At 42.9% G+C, this 19,825-nt stretch overlaps 1 long non-coding RNA gene across 4 annotated transcripts in view; it reads right to left on the bottom strand.

Moving 5' to 3' along the window:
• Positions 1-2,722: 2,722 nt before the first annotated feature.
• LOC148685750 (uncharacterized) overlaps positions 2,723-19,825 on the bottom strand; it is a 28,291-nt gene continuing 11,188 nt past the window's right edge. For 2 of the 4 annotated variants that reach the window (XR_015949890.1, XR_015949893.1), the window contains 2 exons: positions 13,782-13,926; positions 5,135-7,944 (listed from right to left, as the gene is read on the bottom strand). This is a non-coding gene — a long non-coding RNA (uncharacterized LOC148685750). Of the gene's footprint in view, positions 4,334-5,134; positions 7,945-13,781; positions 13,927-19,825 lie in introns of those variants that run through there. The other 2 variants (XR_015949892.1, XR_015949891.1) reach the window with 2 other exon arrangements.

The following is a 19,825-nucleotide window of genomic DNA, read 5'->3' as shown; positions in this document are numbered from 1 at the left end:
CACCCATTAACTTGTAACACTTAGATAAACTGAATGCTGCTATTTTCATATCAGAGTGAGGAAACATGATAAGGTATGAACTAGCTGCTCTTGCTCAACATGCAAAATAAACTAGGATCTACTCGGTGAGGTTAAACTCTGCTTTTCCACAGACCTGATTGCCACAGAACCCCTTTTTCTAGCACACACAGACAAATTTTAACAGAGAGCAATTCCCTTCCTGTTAGCAGTGCAACCACCAAGGGAGAAAATCCTACTCGACCCTTTCAGAGATCTGCAGTAGCTTTGTTTTTGTAGAAACTTTATGGGGTTAGGATAACCTGATAGCTTGGTTGGTTAGAGCCTGGTGCTAAGAATGCCAAGCTTGCAGGTTCGTTCCCCGTATGGGACAGCTGCATATTCCTGCATTGCAGGGGGTTGGGACCAGGTGAACCAGATCTCTTCCAACTGTGCTATAATGCTATGATTCTATTATCATGGCCTAAGCATGGAGCATTTGTTGGAGCAATGCTTGCTCAAATCTCAGAAGTGAAAGTGGTATGATAATAAGATTTTGCTTTGGCTGGGATAGTAATTATGCATGGCTCCTTGCTAGAGGAGCCAAAGTGCCTATTTAAAACAGTAAAAATTGCATAATCAATTATGCAAAATAATAAGTAATGGGGTCATGGCCAATGGCCAAATAAAATCAAATGTGAATCCTGAAATGAGGGAGGAATTTGCTTGAATTCATATGATTTAGACCAGTGGTAGAGTTCAGCTTTTACATTAGAAGTCAAGATTCCAGGACAGAATTAGGATTGCCCTGTTGCCAAATGTCAGTTTTACCTCTCCCCTTCATTTAGTTCTCATAGCCTTGCTGCAGTTCTCACCATATAAATACAAATTACCAACAAGAAGAATTGCTTTGAATTAATGAACTGTTGGCAATATTGTAAGACAGTATTGCTGCGAATTATTACTTAATAAGGCATTCAGATTCCATCTTAGTTCTGCTTACAAGCAGTATCTGTTTAATGATAAAAGAAAATCAATATGATTGCTAGAATTTAATTAAAGCACTGCAACATCAGGTTGAGAAAAGGTAGCTTATGCTATGTGACTGCAAGAAGATCAAACCTATCCATTCTGAAGGAAATCAACCCTGAGTGCTCACTGGAAGGACAGATCCTGAAGCTGAGGCTCCAATACTTTGGCCACCTCATGAGAAGAGAAGACTCCCTGGAAAAGACCCTGGTGTTGGGAAAGATTGAAGGCACAAGGAGAAGGGGACGGCAGAGGACGAGATGGTTGGACAGTGTTCTCGAAGCTACGAACATGAGTCTGACCAAACTGCAGGAGGCAGTGGAAGACAGGAGTGCCTGGCATGCTCTGGTCCATGGGGTCACGAAGAGTCGGACATGACTAAACAACAACATGCTATGGGAAATGATGTCACATTTTGCTGTAAGAGTCTGTTCCCTATCAGAGGCCCTGGCACTTAAATACACTGGCAAGTGTATTTAAGCCACAAAGCCCTCATTTATGTATTTTACTTCTTAAGGGTACAATCCTCTGAATATACACCACCATTCCATGCCCCATCCCCTCTTCAACCAAATTCCAGAACAACACTGGATCCCGGGTATCATGGGAATGTAAAATGGTGGCCTTCTTGTGGAGTTATAGTTTTAGATTTATTTATTTAACTTTATTCATTTATAAATAGCTTGATATTTTAAAAAATCTCTTAAGTGGTCTACAATTAAAAAAATGTAATTTAAATAAAATATGACATCAATACAGCATGATAGAATTATAAAGGCATATAAAAACAAAACAGTATAAAAACAAATAAAACGGAAAATCACAAGTTTCTGTGGAAACAGGGTCCACTCCAATTTATGGGTCAGGGAAAACCAAGGCAAATAGATCAAGTTTTCACAAGATGTCTGAAGCAACTGGTGGTCACTGTTTCAGGTACAGAGGAGGGAACGGTATTCCACAGTACAGGGGGATAGCAGAAAAATCCCCATTTTGTGGTCCCCATTCTATGAATATTCTGCCACAAATCAAGGCTGAGATGCCTGTGCTGCTGACTGAACATTCCTTATTGAAGTAGACTGCTGTCTAGTAACCCAGATTTATTGGCTGATGAGTGCTAGTCCCCACAGACATCCTTTCTATTGTGCATTCGTAACAACTGGTGCACAGAGGCACACAAGTTGCACTTCTGCAAGTAAAAGTGCTACGGAGCACATGTGTCACATAAAAGGCCTAAGAAGAATGTGTATGAAAGAAAGAAAGAAAGAAAGAAAGAAAGAAAGAAAGAAAGAAAGAAAGAAAGAAAGAAAGAAAGAAAGAAAACGAAATCAAAGTTTTTGCAGTTAAAGTGCTATAGCGCTGAAAGAGGTTTAGGTGCCTTTTATGTCCTTATAGAGGGAAGGGAGATCTTCGTACAAAAAAAATGCAGCTGTTTATAGAACAGAAACATTCAGATAAGAAAGGAGCCCCATTCTTTTCTTCTCCTTTGTCAGCAACATTAGCAGTGCCATGCTGCGTTCCCCTCATCAAATGCAGAAGTAACAAGATAGCAAAGTGCCAAGAGGAAAGGAAAATAATTCTCAGAACGAGAGGCATCAGATTAAAACTTAAAATGCACTGGAAACCACCAAGGGTTCCTGTCTGTGTGCGGAAGTTTCTGTAGTTAATTAGTTTCCAAGAGTTGGTGAGTAAAACTTCATTGTGTTAGGAAGACGGGTTCGTGTTTTGGGTCTTGTTGTTTTTTTTTGTCTGGTGTTTTGGCTATAGAAAGGAAGGTAGCTTTTCCAGGATATTTTATGGTATTTTTAAATGTGCCCTTTGCTTATGCCTCAGTATATTCCAGCTTTCAGGATGGATGCATTTCAGCCTTTGGTGACCCCATTTGGAGTTCTGGGCACCAGAGTTTAAAAATGATATTGACAAAGTGGAATGTATGCAGAAGAGGGCGGCCAAAGAGATCAAAAGTCTGGAAACCAAGTCTCACGAGGAACGGTTGAAGGGGGTGGGTATGTTTAGCCTGGAGAAAAGAAGACTGAGAAGTGGTAGAATAGCCATCTTCACATAACTGAAGGACTCTCACATGGAAAATGGAGCAAGCTTGTTTTTAATGATTTTATTGTTATTTAAATATCCCTGGAGAGTCCCAAAACACATTATGAAAACCTGCATTCCTGTTGCATCCACCAAAATTTACAACTTTATGCACCTGTAAGATTGGTTCCTATTAAGTGAGCCACAAGTTAGGATCAACTTTTGAAATTCGTCTGGTTTTTCTGGAGAATTGGTAAACAAAATAAGGTCCCTCCATTATTTGTGCTTTGTTCCTCTTCCCAGCTTGTTTTCTGGTGCTCCAAAGAGTAAGACCAAACTACAGTGGTGCCTCACTAGACGAAATTAATTTGTCCCACTGGTCTTTTCTTATAGCGAAAAATTCGTCTAGGGAATCCCATAGGAATGCACTGAATTTTTTTTTACTATTGTTTTGCCCATAGGAACACATTAATTGAATTTCAATGCATTCCTATGGGAAACCGCGATTCGCTAGATGAATTTTTCATAAAACACATTTGTCTAGTGAGGCAACCTCCGCTCGAAAAATCCTTTCGTTAAGCGGAAATTTAGTTAAGCAGGGCATTCGTTAAGCGAGGCACCACTGTAATGGATTCAAATTACAGGAAAGAAGATTCCGTCTAAGCATCAAGAAGAACTTTCTGATGGTAAGGGCTGTTTGACAGTGGAACAGACTCCCTCAGAAGGTAGTGGGGCTGTCCCTCATTGGAGGCTTTTAAAGAAAGGTTAGATGGTCATCTGTCAATAAGTCTTTAGCTGTGATTCCTGCATTGGAAAGGGTTGGACTACATGAGTCTTGGGGTCCCTTCAAACTCTACAATTCTATGGTTTTATGATTCTATTTAATGCCTAGTCTCACTTTTGAGACACGTGAGTATGTGCAGCTTTTGGAGTAGACAATGAGTGAGTTGGCAACAAGCCAAGTTAAACAGAGTATGTGAGAAAGTCTGCTTGGAGACAGGGAAGCATAGCAACAGGTGGTGATTGGCTAAGTTCTCCCTTATAAGCAGTAAGACACCGCAGTTTGCAATAGGAGTTTGAATCTTGTCAGTGTATATGGTAACTTGTACAAAGCTGCGCTTTATTCTGCTTTATATAATAAAACTAAACACAAATCAAGTTGCTAGTCCGCAAGTTCTGTTCCCGGTTGTCGTCCTGGAATTCACTGACTTGGCAGCTGGTAGCAAGAGTTATGGTTAAGATCCATCAACACTCACTCCATCAGTTCCCCTTGTTTGTCCTGGTAAATGCAGAATGTTAAACTGTGCCGTTTCATGCATGTGGCGGCTGAATAAGAAACATTTACTACACATTGTATAATTCATTTCTCCTCTTCCATTACCATGGTAACCTGCCGTGTGGCTATATCTTATGTAATTTCCACCCATATATATATATATATATATATATATATATATATATATATATTAGAATTGGTTGATGAAAAGCGGACTTTTCAAGAAGCAAAAATAAAATAGAATAGAATTGCAGGCATGGGCGCACATTAATGTTACACACAAAATTGGTTTCCCTCAAATCCAACACATTCAATCGTAGCGAGGAAATGCCCTTTTGCTATCTGATGAAACTGACTCTCCTTTTTAGCATGGGCAGTTGTTTCTCGCCGTAACTAAGTTTTCTCAGTTGTGGAGAAATTTAGCATCTGCTCTCATTTTCAGTCTCCAGGGAAGGCATCCCAGTGGGGATAACTCCTTCTAAAATGACATAATTGATTCTGAAAACGCTACATGCTTTTGGGCTGCTTTTAGTTGTCCCTAAGGGGGGGGGGAATGATCAGGAGCAAAAATCGACACGTGGTCAGTTTTCCACATTGAAAATGTTCGCAGCTTGAGCCAGAGAGACACCTGCCCCTTCCTTATCTTCCCGCTTGCAATCCTTGGTTATGAAGATGTTTACATGCCTTAGTAAACTGCTTCTGCATAAACATAGCATGACAATACGATCATCTGCATCCCCAACAGAGTAGCAAGGGTCAAGCATGAAAGGGGGGGAAAGGTCAGCAGCAACGACAAGCAGCAAATGAATGTTGTATTATTTTTAATCAGCAGCTTATGTTCAGCATACCTGAATTTACACCATCAATTCTCTGTAGACTCTCATTTAACAGGTCGTTGTGATAAAAAAAACCCTGAAATTATAATATGGTTTGCCTCTTCTGTGTACATTCGGAACGCAGCCAAGAAAAAATTCAAAGATTTCCTTTGGGGGGGGGGAGAGAGAATTAGAAAACATTGCCTTGCAAATCAAATTTGCCAATATCAATAAATAATGAAAAATGATATTTACAGGCAGTGCAGTCTTTCTGATTTCTTCGCTTCCTGGTTTTGCCAATAATGGAAGCTTAAGGGCAAAGTCTGAGGTCTGGATTTGTCTACAGTGGGATGTTTAAGGCAAAGTCTGACCTTGGTGAAATTCTGCAGTTTCATCAGTGCCTGGATTGTAAACCACCCGAGAATCCCATGGACTATGCATCAAATCCCATGATGGAAGAAAGGTGGGATATGAAGGTCCTGAATAAATAAGTTTAAAATGGGAGGTTTGAGCCTGACCCTGCTCCAACCTCTCAGTGTTTTTAGCCAATGAATGAAGTCATAGCAATTACCGTGTTTCTCACATTTTAAGACGTGCCTATAAAATAAGCCATGGCACGATTTTCTCAAGGCAATAAAATATAAGGCATCCCCCCAAAATAAGACATGCTGGGGTACTCTAAGTCCGGATGGCGCTTCCGTAAGGAACAGGAAAAGGAAGATGCCTGTCCTTGCCGGAAGCGTGGAGCTCAGACGGAGCGGGAGCCGGCAGAAGGTGCAGCATGCCCTGCGCCGAGCCCCGACCCAGCACGACCCTGCATGACCCACAGCTCGCGCCACGCCAAGTCCCAACCCAGCGGGACCCAGCAAGGGCAGCAGCGCATGCCGCGCAGAGCTCCAACCCAGCGAGAGCCGACAAAGGCAGCAGCACACGCTTTGCCGAGCCCCGACTGAGCGGAAACCGGCAAAGGTAGCAGCATGTGCTTTGCCGAACTCCAACCTGGCAGGACGCGGCAAGAGCTGCAGCATGCGCCACGCTGAGCCCCGACCCGGCGGCGGGACCCGGCAAGAGCCGCAGTATGCACCGCTTGGAGCCCCAACCCGGTGGGACCCAGCAGCGTGCCCTGCTGAAGCGCCAACAAAGCGCCCAGCAGCGCAGCAGCAGCCAGTTCCGGGCGCCAAGCCGCAGCAGGAAGAGGAGGTAATTTTTAAAAAATAAGATACCCCTGAAAATAAGCCATAGGCTTATTTTCTTGAGTAAAATAAATATAAGACGGTGTCTTAAAATGTGAGAAACACGGTACTGACAATAAGGAAAGCAGACCTAGCCAATTAGACAAGTAAATGTTTATCATGATACACACATTGTCTAGACTCTAGATTAGAAACTTATTGGCTCTATTTTTAAGCCTTTTGGTCCTTCCTTGTGAAAAAATGATTGGTACCCCGTGGTAAACCATTCTGGCATAGATGATTTAGTTGATTTAGTAACTGAATGGGCAATAGTGCACCAACTTGAAACAAAAGGTAGTAGCAAAGACGTGAGTTCATGATCTTTTAAACTCAAATCTTATTCCATCCAGAATTACCCAGCCATTGCATATGAAGTCCATCATTATTAAACCCGTATTGCAAAACGTGGGACTGTGGTTGAGGGAGTGTGGATTATGCCTATGAAGTGTGGTTTTGTTCATTTCGCTTTGGGTAGGGTGGGGGAGATATAGACTAGAGTTGCATGTCACAGCCCTAAACTATACCGTAGCAGTGCTATTCTGGTGTGGACAGCAGGTGAACCCACTTCCCAGAATACTCTGCGAGAAGCAGAAGTTGCATCGCCATTGTGCCCGGACCCCACAACAGACAAAACCATGCAGAAATATCTCCAAAGCTAGGCACTTTGTAGAGCGCAGGCAAAATCTTGTGCTTATATGGCAATACAGTGGTACCTCTCCTTACGAATAACTCTACTTACAAATGTTTCTACTTACGAACGGAGCTCCGTCCGCCATCTTGGATGTGGTTTAGATAGGATTTTTTCGACTTACGAATTTTTAGATAGGGTTGTTTCGACTTACGAAATTTTCTCCCAATGCATTCCTATGGGATTCGACTTACATTTTTTTCGACTTACAAATGTGCGTTCGGAACGCATTAAATTCATAAGTAAAGGTACCACTGTATATGAATTTTAAGGGGAATGCTTCAACAATTTATGCCAATTTACCATTATGCATAATAAAAAAATAGAATAGCTTATGGAATGTTGACATCCTGATCTCTGGTGTCAATGGATGATGTGCTGTTTTAAGGAGCAATCCTAAAGAATACTGTAGTGTTACAATATATTTAAGGGTCTCTTAGGCCTGTGAGGGTGAGATGCGTAGCCATTTACTGTTTGTTCTTCTTATAATGTACCTCAGGTTACGAACCATCCTACTTACGAACGCTTACGAACTCCGCAAACCCGGAAGTAGGTGCTCCGGGTTGTGAACTTTGCCCCGGGATACACTTCCGGGGCCACAGGGAAGCCTATGTAGGGAATGGGCACCTCAGGTTAAGAACGCTTTGGGTTAAGAAAGGACTTCCGGAATGAATTAAGTTTGTAACCCAAGGTACCACTGTATCCTTTGCTCTCCAAATAAAGTTAGTTGGTACTTTATGGTGGACATGCTATGAAGCCTATCTCAGCAGATTCCAAATGAGCTGAGCTTTGAGCTTTCAATTGGTTCCTTTCATGTTTTCAAAGGGTTTAGCCTTCTCACGCGGGACTTCATAACTTTTAGTTCACACAACTGCTTTTCTACAAAAATGAAACAATTAAAACAAGGTTAACAGGGATGCCAGAATTAACAAACTTGTCTAATCGTGTGCCTTTCCTCATCAGGATGCCTTTCTGAATAAATGGTATACATGCTACATGTTTAATGAATATAATTAATTGTGTTAGACTACTGTAGAGTTAAACACTATTAATTAACCAAGCCTCTGCAGCTGTAGTTAATGAATCCATGCAAATTTTCTGATTGCTGAGTGTTCTTCAGTCTCATTCATTAAAAGCATTTATTTTATCAATTTAATCCCATTATGGTAAATTGAAAGGGAAATTGAATTTTGGGGTTTCCACCCTGACCAACACAGCTTCACTAACAGGTATTTCTATGGTGTGTCTTAATCTTCCTTTGGGGAAAATTGGAAAAGATATGAGATTATTTCTTCTCTTTAACCCCTCCACCCCCACCTAAAAGATACAGACACAGTGATATCAAATGTCAGTCATGCATAGAGTAGACCAATTGAAACTAATAGACTTAAGCCCATTATTTCAAGGAGTCTGCTCTGAGAATGACCAACACTAGATATCGCCTGTTCAATAACAGTAGATATTTGCTGAATTTCATTTTCCATTTATTATAGATGTAACCCACCATGGAACTCTATGGCACTGAAGAACCTCATGGTGAATGCATGCCTTAAACTTCTCTGTAGTATATGAATTCAGCTACGTAGATCACAGGTGCAACTAGAGACTTGCACAAAACAAATTTCACAACCCCATCCTCGTTGCTTGCTTTATCGCCTGGGTTTCTGTCCTCTTTTCAGAAACCAACACCAGGCTTTTTCGTTTCACCTCCACCACCTCCCAACGTGATCCTGGGGTGCTTAATGCAGTCACTGCCATTTTGAAGTTATTTCGCTCCAAAGCTTGAAATGTAGGTAGCGTTGTGTAAAGATGGATGAATTGCCAATTTTGGTTTCTCTTAGTTCCTCATATTTCAAGTATTCAGTTTGCCTCATTTCTACATCAGTTTGCATTTTTTTTAAAAAAAAATGGCAAAAAATTATTTTGCACCATTTTGTGTGCACTCATTAAATTCATTTTGTATTCTATCTTGCCTAATATATACATGTCACAAGCCAGTTGTCCTTTTGTGCTGTGCAGCTGTGAACGAGGGAGAGGCAGCTTTTCTATTTCATCTGTGGCTCCCTCCTCACTCTTTCTTTAACTAGATATTACCTTTCCTTCTCAATTGAGTAAGGACTTGATTGAGGTCAGGTGGCATGTCCCCCAGATTAGAGTCAATTTGGGCCCCGGGATCTTCTCTCTGTGTGTGTTTGTGTTCATTCAGACATTATATGTAAATCTGGGTGTGACCTTTTCTCCTGGATTCATCTCAAAGAATAACTATGAAAGTGAAGGGAAAATATTGGCTATTTCTTGCCGGCTTCTACAATGATATCACAAAATTACACCAGTTGCTTTTCGGTCTGCTTCATAGGACCTGAAATGTGTAACAACTGTCTTTTGATCCATGGGTAATAAAATGTGTAACTACATCTGTTTCCCTGGAGGAACTTGACAAAAGTTCATGGAGATGCAGTGACTCCAAACAAATTTCTAGATTCTTATCAAGCAGCAGCCTTTCCAGTGACCTGAAGACAGCTGCCGTTTATATCCATCTCAAGACCTGTCAGTGACAGGTCTACTTACACTGTAACATGGCATGCTAATATTAGACCCGGATCTGTGCCAGACAATCCTTACTTAATGAATCAGTCAAGAAAGGCACCTAGATAAATAATTATTTATTTTGCTTTTGAGAAACAATTTCCCTGTTTTCAGTGGCGTAGCAAGGTCAGGTAGTACCCGGTGTGGAAAATTTATTGCCGCCCCTCCCAACCTATTGAAATCTAGTTGGACTCCCAAGAGACTGTGATCTACTCGCAGTATAAGAATACTGGCTGTGATCCACCCATTGTCATTGCCAGGAATTGTTCAGTTTTTTAAGAGAAGGATTGACCAAAGTTGTTGAGCTTTATTGAGGGGACGATTGGCCAAGGTTGTTGAGCTTTTTGGGGGTTAAAGGGTTTGAGTCCTGAGTTGAGGGAGATTATGCTTCTCTCCTTCCCTCCACCCTCCGCTTGTTTGCTCATGTGTCTCCTTCCAGTCCTCTGCCTGCCTGCCTGCCTGCCTGCCTGCCTGCCTGCCTGCCTGCCTGCCTGCCTCCTCCAGCAGCCCGGGAGCACAGGGCTGTCAAAACCAAGGGGGAAGGGGGGACGACTGCTGGCAAAGCAGTGGGCGGGCGATGCGCCAAATGTCACCCCCCCTCAGAGAAGGCACCCGGGGCAGTGCACCCCCACCATGCTCCACCCCTGCCTGTTTTTCAGCTGTATGGTACACCACTTTCCCCTTTAATACTAGTTCTTAATACAGTCCCTGTATGAATTTCTTACCTGATATAACTGTTACTGAAAATTGGAAGGGGAGTGAGAGACCCTTCCCCGCCCCATGAGCCTTGCCTCTCCACACTCCAAGGCAAAGACAAAGAGCCTCCACTGCACATTACCAAATGTAGCAATCCAATGATAAATGTATCTATGTACAGTGGAACCTCAGTTGTTGAACGTAATCCATTCCAAAAGACCGCTTGACTTCTGAAACGTTTGACAACCAAGGCTCAATGGATGGTCAGCAAATTCCATTGAGAAAATGGAGAAATATTCCTCGGAAGCCATTTGACTTCTGAGGTGCGTTCAGAAATGAAAGCAATTACTTCCATGTTTTAGGTGTCCGAAAACCGAAATGTTTGGCTTCCGAGACGCTCGAAAACCAAGGTTCCACTATACTGGCTCAATGGGAAAATTTACACCATTCCAACATTGTTCTGCTCAAAAAGAAAATGGCTAGCAGGGGAGGAGCTTGGAACATTGGTTGGGGCAGCCATAATCCCTGAAGTGTGAGAACACATACTCAGCAGCCCCACTGCCTGGGTGATAATCGTTGTTTCACCTAAAAGGTCCCCTGAAAGGTGAGAGGTAGAGGTCAGGTGAGGGCGGGGTACTCATGTTTTTGCCAGAATACCCCTCCCAATTTGTGACATAGTTATGACAAATATATGATGTTTTTACTAAGGGTGTTACGAGTAATTTGGGAAACTTATAAAAAGAGGAGCCATCCTTTGTTCGGGGCTTCTTTCTGCTTTTTCCATGTGGTAGTTTGAAGTCTTGTTGCAACAATAAAGATCAGGCCTACTGGCTGCTGTTTTGCTCCTATAATCTTGGCTGGAGTCTCTCTTTGACAATCCAAGTTAGCCGGGGAATCTTTCTCTAACACAAACAATTCAGTTTGGAAGCTTCCTAGCTCATGTGGTTCATTAGCAACAGATGTTGCTGGACTCAAATGCTGATCACCCTTGATCATTGGCCATGCTGGCTGTGGCAAATGTGGGCGGGGGAACTCTAGCAACATTTGGAAGATCCACAGATTCCCCATTCTTGGATTACAAAACTTTGCAGGAGGAGCTGTGGCCTGGATGCTGTCAACATTTTACAGATCCATTACTGGAGGTAGGGGCAACTGATTCATGCTTGTTTCCCCCTCCCTTTTCAATCCAGGACTGAGCCTCGAGACTCTGCACCATCTGCTAATCACAGAATCCAGGGGTGCAAGTGACCAAGGGCTCCATATTTTCTGTGGTTCCCAGCACCCTTGTTGCATTCAGATTGCCCTGCATTAATTCTTAAGTAAAATTGGGTGGGTACATTCATTCCCTAACTGGAAGCAAAATGATGAATCACTTGGGCGAGGTTAGGATTTAAGCCAAATAATGCATATTTATGTAAGAACCCCTGCTGAACTTCCAGTCATGTGATCCAGTCCTAAACCTTCCGGCAGCAACCTTCTATGTAATTGTGTGGGGTGGGATTTTTAACAAAAGCATTTATACAAATTAGCTGTGCTTGTTCAAGGATACAACTTTAGTGTTTTCGGACACAAAATGCTGCCTCATTCCTGACCTTTTGCTCTGATTATCAGACAGAGAGAGTAACATTCCCTTTCCATGCATTCAGTGATCACTCCTTCAACAAGAGGGTTTTGAAAGAGGACTCTGCTGAGTTAAGAACACTGAGTTACCCCCACCTAGACCAGATCCTGTTTTCACAGTTGCCAGCCACACAACTATGGGAAGCAAAGCCTATAAGCAGGACCTGAGCACAACAGCACTGCAGTTTCAAGAACCTGGTATTCAGAGGCATCAATCACAATACCTTCAGCCGAGAATAGCCATTGTGGCTAGTAGCTACTGATCTCTTCGATGATTTCCCCCCAATCCTCTTTTAAGGCAGCCCTCTATCGGGAAGTCTTTAATGTTTGATATTTTACTATGTTTTATATATGCTGTAAGCTGCCCAGAGTGGCTGGGAAAACCCGGCCAGATGGGTGGGGTATAAATAATAAAACAATTAAAAAAATATTATTTCAATCCATCCAAGTTGTTGACCACCACTCCCTCTGGTGGGAGTAAATTCCATCGTCTAACTACATGGTGTGCAAAGTATTCTCTTTTTTTCTGCTCTGGATGTTCCAACACTCAGCTTCCCCTGAGTTGTAGTAGGGGGTATGCATTTTTATCCACATTCTACACACCACACACAATAGTATACACATCACTATCATGTACCCCTTTGTCTTTTTTTCTACAGTAAAAAGTATAGTACAGTATAGTATAGTACAGTAGAACCGTTCACATAACTTGCCAGTCTGCATGCCCTTGCTCACAGGGCGCGTTTGTCCAGTGTGGTGGTAGTTTGTTGAGGAGTGAGCATCAATCTTCACACTTCTCATGGTGCCCTCATGAGGTCTTCCAAAGGCTTGAGCAGCCAAGAACATAGAAGTCTCAACTGCATGACAGTCAGGGCCATTTTGCCTCACAAACTTCCCACCCCTTGGTGTTATTGTGCCACTAGGGCCTTGGGGTGTGACTGGCTGACAGGGCTGAAACGGAATTTTGCTCCCCATCTCAACTGTCCCCAAATTTCACCATGTGAAATTACATCAGGAAACCCCTGTGATTTTCCAAGTAAATGGGGTTGCAAACAGATTTTTTTTCCCTCATGAAAACAACCAACATGGAAACAACCAACATGCAAGGGGAAAAAACCACACCAACTGCTCATCTTGGCTGAAATCCCTAGGGAGACAGAATGCTTAGTGAAGTTAGGAATGATGCCTGCCTTTGACAAACAGGGAGTGTTGAAGTGTTAGGGCTCCACAGCCAACTGCTCAATCTTGTGTGAAGAACAACATGGTACCGTTAATGTTTAACTGTAACTAGCAATAAAAAACATTAAATCTAATCTCTAGCATTCAGATCGATAAACCGGCAATGAGGATTACATTTGTCATTTGGGTAGAAGATGTTTTGCATCTGATTGGGCGGGCTGAGGTATCCATTTGTTTCCCACCCATGATATATTAGAGTTTAGAACAGCCCTTACCAACCTGGTGCCCTCCAAAGGTTTTGAACTACAGATCCCACCAGCCTTGGAGAGCATGAGCAATAATCAGGAATGATGGGAATTTTACTCCAAAACTTCTGTGGGAACCACAGTAAAGAAGACTGGTGCAGAATAACTTTTGGAATTCAAAGCGAGTTGGAGAGGTGACATTTTGAATGATTGGACCTTATAGTAGTGTAGCACCAGCATACCCACAATATGCTGTTGCACATGACATGTTAGGGTCTCTGGATATTTTGTATATCTATTGGAAAATTGACCAAGCAGTACTTAAGAATCAATGTTCATTACAACCTGAAGGTGTTAAAAAGCTAATGCTGTCTGTGAATATTCCCTTACCTATGAATTTCCAAGGTTTCTTGTCATATATTCATATAAAATTAGGGCCTCTGTTGTTTAGTAGTTCATCTGTTCCTGTTGCTTAATTCTCATTTGTAATCACTTTCCTTGGCTGGAAACATCATAACCGTCTCCTAGGAAGCAGCTGTGAAGACAAGAACATGGAATTATGATAAGGACAGTCAAGATAATTCCCGAAAAAAGAAATGGTATTCAGTATCTCTCTCTCTCTCTCTCTCTCCCCCCCTCCCTCTCCCTCTCCCTCTCTCGCACACAGTGGATACATCTTTTTTTCCCATAGTGTTCCTGGGAAATAAAGAATCTAAGAGTCTAGATTTTTTTTGTGGGGTGGGAGAGGGTTCACATTATTATGGACACATATTATGATTCCGCAGCAACACATTAGGAAAAAAGATTAGTGCATTGCAGGGGGTTGGACTAGACGACCCTCATGGTCCCTTCCAACTCAACAACTCAACGATTCTATGACTGCCATCAATGCTGAATATTCGCATGGGAGGGTTGGGGTCAGAATTCTCTCAGAAAGATACATGTAAAAAAAGAAATTCTCAATTAGTATCACATAGAACTACAAAGAAGCCATGATTTCAGAGCGAAGGTTCAGTATGGACGAACACGAGGTCCATTTCTTCCTTCAGCAATATTACAATATACTGATTTGGAAAGCTGCTGCCAGTCAGTGTAGGTAATACTGCTGATCCAGGTAGGTGATCCAACTTGGTGTAGGGCAGCTTCCAAGGTTCCCAGGATCCTCTGTTGAAGTCGAAATTATACATCATTTTGTAATGTTGGCAAATATTTTCTGGGGAACATTACTGACATTATCCAACAGCACAGCGGGAGCTCAAAAGGGACATGTCTGCGGCAGCGGGGGGATGCACCAGGAAAATCATTTTCTGATAAATATTGGCACTCTGTGGTGAAGTTCTGTTTCGGGAAAAGAGCTTCCCTGCTTCCTTTTTCTCTTTGTTACTCAATGTGTCCTTCTTCAAAATGACTACGGAAGGTTTGGAAACCCTCAGGGTGCAGCATGGGGTACTCTACAGGTAAAAGGCAGGGTCAAACAAAATGGTGGATGCCAATGAATCATAGAATCATAGAATTGGAAGAGACCACAAGGGCCATCCAGTCCAACCCCCTGCCAAGCAGGAAACACCATCAAAGCATTCTTGGCATATGCCTGTCAAGCCTCTGCTTAAAGACCTCCAAAGAAGGAGACTCCACCACACTCCTTGGTAGCAAATTCCACTGCCAAACAGCTCTTACTGTCAGGAAGTTCTTCCTAATGTTTAGGTGGAATCTTCTTTCTTGAAGTTTGAATCCATTGCTCCGTGTCCGCTTCTCTGGAGCAGCAGAAAACAATCTTTCTCCCTCCTCCATATGAAATCCTTTCATATATTTGAACATGGCTATCATATCACCCCTTAACCTTCTCTTCTCCAGGCTAAACATACCCAGCTCCCTAAGCCGTTCCTCATAAGGCATCATTTCCAGGCCTTTGACCATTTTGGTTGCCCTCTTCTGGACACGTTCCAGCTTGTCAGTATCCTTCTTGAACTGTGGTGCCCAGAACTGGACACAGTACTCCAGGTGAGGTCTGACCAGAGCAGAATACAGTGGTACTATTACTTCCCTAGATCTAGATGCTATACTCCTATTGATGCAGCCCAGAATTGCATTGGCTTTTTTAGCTGTTGCATCACACTGCTGACTCATGTCAAGTCTGTGGTCTACCAAGACTCCTAGGTCCTTTTCACATATGCCCTCTGTTCGAGTAATGGACATCTTTGGACCCAGTGCCCCCCCTTTTTGTTTTACTTCTCACTTCTAAATATCTTCAGTGCCTACAGCCAAATGACATTCATCATGGCTTTTTGTTTCTAGTTACGTTTCTAGTTATCCTCTTCCTGCATTTCCCTAAAGTGTATCTGTGAACTCGTTTGCAAGGCATTATAGAAGGAAAGGGCATGCCGTGGCTGTATATCACCCAGTGGGTAGTGGTTTGGGAGTAAGTCCCATGAAATCTAATCAGATTTACTTCTGAGTAAACATTAATAGAACTGAGCTGCATGACTGTTTTTATATGACACAATTAAAAACCACATTTGAGCTTCAGGTTATACATATTATATTCGCAAGTGCTATTTCCCTCTGTTCCCTTTACAATCAGCCAACTTTCTCCCAAAGGAAATGTAGAGACAACAATTTTCTTTCTTTCTTTCTTTCTTTCTTTCTTTCTTTCTTTCTTTCTTTCTTTCTTTCTTCCAAATATTTGATGCCCTCTAAACCTTTGCACATTAACCCCATTGGGGCCAGTAATGGCAGCATAGAAATATATTTACTTGCTAATAGTGGGTCAGGGTGCATTTTCATAATAATTACAAATGATAACAAGAGCTATTTGTGTACAACTGAACCCTTTCTTCTTGTATCCAGTAATAAAACAATTCCAGACATGATACAGCATCCTGTATCACAGAGTGCTCACAGTGTCGTCACAGAGTGCTCATTCAGTGATCAAAGCATGGTCAAAAGCAACGTTCATGCTGGTAGGCATCGTGAAGTATCTTTGATGGTGTGTTCCAAGTCCAAAATGTTTCTGTTGTCATCAGAGCAGTGATCAGAGTACATTTAGAGCACTCTGATATCAGCAAATGAGTATGTACTGCTCTATTAGAAGTTACAGAGAGTGAACTGGGCGTGTTCCTTCTAGAAATCATGCATTTAGTGTAATGTTCAGTTGATGCTACCCTTTCCTCATCAATGTGAGTCTATATTGATCTCTAGGCACCTGAAATATTTGGAGGTGTGGTATGAAAAAGGCACAGGTTTCAGCAGTTTGGGAGAAGTAAAATCCCTAAGGGGCAACAATTTAGGGGGCAGTTAAAAAAGCACCTCTGGCACAGACCAATTTACTTGGTCAGATTAAGGATCCTACTTAGGTGGTAACTGAACACAGAGAGGAGGCACTTAGGCTGGATCCTAAACCCATGCAACTTCAGCAAGGCTTGTTTTCCCTCTGCCAGACTTAGGCAGAGAAACAGCAGCCTCACTGCTGGTGTAACTTCACACCAGCTTACAAATTAAACTGGCATGCTTTATGACACTGTCTTCTGCATAAGATCCTTTCCTAAGTTAGCACTAAAGCACCATTCTTAGAAACCTGGATACTGCATGTGTTCTCCCCTGCCACACACACAGCAACCCTTTATATAAGGGCACTATTTCCCACGCAGAATGTTAGTTTCCACTTATACGTTGTAATCTTCAGGTGATGGCAAGTCAGCTATTAGTTAACAAAGAGTGTTGCTAAGACATTGTATTCTCACCACATAATTCTTGACTTTTATTTATTATGTACCTGTCGGGTTTTTTTGGGGTGGTGGTGTGTGTTGCATATCACAGAGTCAAACATGTTCTTTAATAAATAGCAATGAAGCACAGATGCTAACCAGATCTCCTAACAACTCCAGTCAGCCAGAACAACCACTGCTGTCCCAAGCCTCGCTAGTGCCTGGTGGCAACTAATTCCTGCCGAACAGCAAGCCAACATTCAAGGAGAAGAGTGACCTTGTTATTTAGTGGTTTGCTAAATGCCAGAGCATCCAGAATGCCTCCTTGAGAGGGGGGAAAAGGTGGAAGTGCTTGATGCTTCACAGGAATGAATGAAGAAGTCCTCTTTGGACTCAGAAGTGCTAAACTACCACCTAGTGACTAATATTCCCTGAAGCGGAATTGTGAAAAGACAGAGCTGTTATGTGATCCAAGTTCCTGAATCCAGGAGGTGGAAGACAGCCTGTTCTGGTGTACCTTGGGTATGAACCCAACACATGCATTCACCAAAGGTCCATATGCCAGGCCTGAATGGCATGCCCACTCCATTTCCCACTAGGTATAATGCACTGGTAGATCCCTAGGGTGCCCTTAATCCAATAATGCCTTGTGTGTCTGATGTTTCTCTCTCCAACTTCCTCACTTACCTGGACTCAATGCTAAAGATCTACCAAACCACACTCTTCCAAAATGCCAATCTAATTCTTCCCACTAGTATGAAGAGGGTGAAAAAGGAGGGAACTTAAGGTCGATCAAGAGATCACCCTTGTAACGCGCAGCTAATCAGAGTCCCCACAGCATATAGGGAAGTAGGGTACCAACCGGCTGTTGGGCCCTCGCCTGGTCCTCCCTTTCACTTGCCCTTTGGAAGTCATTCCTTGAGGAATGGAATATTAAGGGATTTTTTTTAAAAAAAAAAAGAGAGAGAGACCAAACTTCATCTCAAGCAACTCCCAGTTCAAGTACAGAGGTATCTAACTCCCATAGGATGAGCTGGTGGATAATCTGCCTCTGACACCCTCATTAAGTCCATCAGCACATTTGCCATCCACCAACTTCTGCTGGTGAAGCAGAGATAATCATGGTGGTTTCACCACATCTGGCATAACTCCACCCATGTGACTGTATCCATAAGATCATTCTGCTTGGAGGACTTTAGAGTTCTGAGCCTTGCTGACAACACAGTGATGAAGGGGCTAGTACAAAATGATGCTGTTCTTAGATGCTGAGAGATGTCTGTGTCTGTGTTAAAGGAGATAACACATTAACCTCCTGCATTCAGATGTGGATCGGCAACACAAGAGGACAGGCTCGGTATCGACACTGCGTTGCCAGGGATGCAGAGGCAGCAGCAATACAGGGATGTACATTATTAGTGTTGAAATTTAATTAGAGTCAGGTAATAAGCATAATCATGCACCTGGAGTTCTAGTGATTAAGACAATGATATTGCTGCGGATCATGGAGATGCTCATTAAGATGAAATTGATGAAAGCATATTTGTAGGCACAGAGTCTGTGTGTACACTGGGGGCAAGGGCCAGGCACAAGCATTTTGGGGAATCACGATATCCCTTCTCGTTCATTTTCTCCCCCTTGAACGATAGTTACCTGCATGGGAATCTGAGCTAATTCAAATCATCTTATTTCTAAAAGCAAATTCATCTTAAACTGCAGGTGCTTGGAGTGCTCAGAGTTCCATGGTTATAAGAGATGCATTGAAAAGACATTTGAGGAGGTAAGTCTGGAGATATAATAATAATAATAATAATAATAATAATAATAATAATAATAATAATAATTTATTATTTATACCCCGCCCATCTGGCCGGGTTCCCCCAGCCACTCTGGGCGGCTTCCAAAAAAACAGAAATTCTAAAATACAGAAATCCATCAAACATTAAAAGCTTCCCTAAACAGGGCTGCCTTGAGATGCCTTCTAAAGGTCTGGTAATTGTTCTCTTTGACCTCTAGTGGGAGGGCATTCCACAGGGTGGGTGCCACTACCGAGAAGGCCCTCTGCCTGGTTCCCTGTAACTTGGCTTCTCGTAATGAGGGAACCGCCAGAAGGCCCTCGGAGCTGGACCTCAGTGTACGGGCAGAACGATGGGGGTGGAGACGCTCCTTCAGGTATACCGGACCGAGGCCATTTAGGGCTTTAAAGGTCAACACCAACACTTTGAATTGTGCTCGGAAACGTACTGGGAGCCAATGTAGGTCTTTTAGGACCGGTGTTATGTGATCTCGGCGGCCGCTCCCAGTCACCAGTCTAGCTGCCGCATTCTGGATTAGTTGTAGTTTCCGGGTCACCTTCAAAGGTAGCCCCACGTAGAGCGCATTGCAGTAGTCCAAGCGAGAGATAACTAGAGCATGCACCACTCTGGAGAGACAGTCACTGGGCAGGTAGGGACTCAGCCTGCGTACCAGATGGAGCTGATAAACAGCTGCCCTGGACACGGAGTTGACCTGTGCCTCCATGGACAGCTGTGAGTCTAAAATGACTCCCAGGCTGCGCACCTGGTCTTTCAGGGGCACAGTTACCCCATTCAGGACCAGGGAGTCCTCCACACCCGCCCGCCTCCTGTCCCCCACAAACAGTACTTCTGTCTTGTCAGGATTCAATCTCAATCTGTTAGCCGCCATCCATCCTCCAACCGCCTCCAAGCACTCACACAGGACCTTCACCGCCTT

Source organism: Zootoca vivipara, chromosome 5, assembly GCF_965207765.1.
Source record: "Zootoca vivipara chromosome 5, rZooViv2.hap1.1, whole genome shotgun sequence".
In the NCBI taxonomy this organism is placed as follows: domain Eukaryota; kingdom Metazoa; phylum Chordata; class Lepidosauria; order Squamata; family Lacertidae; genus Zootoca; species Zootoca vivipara.
The sequence above is the reverse complement of the archived record's forward strand: the minus strand, read 5'-3'. Positions and strand labels throughout refer to the sequence as shown.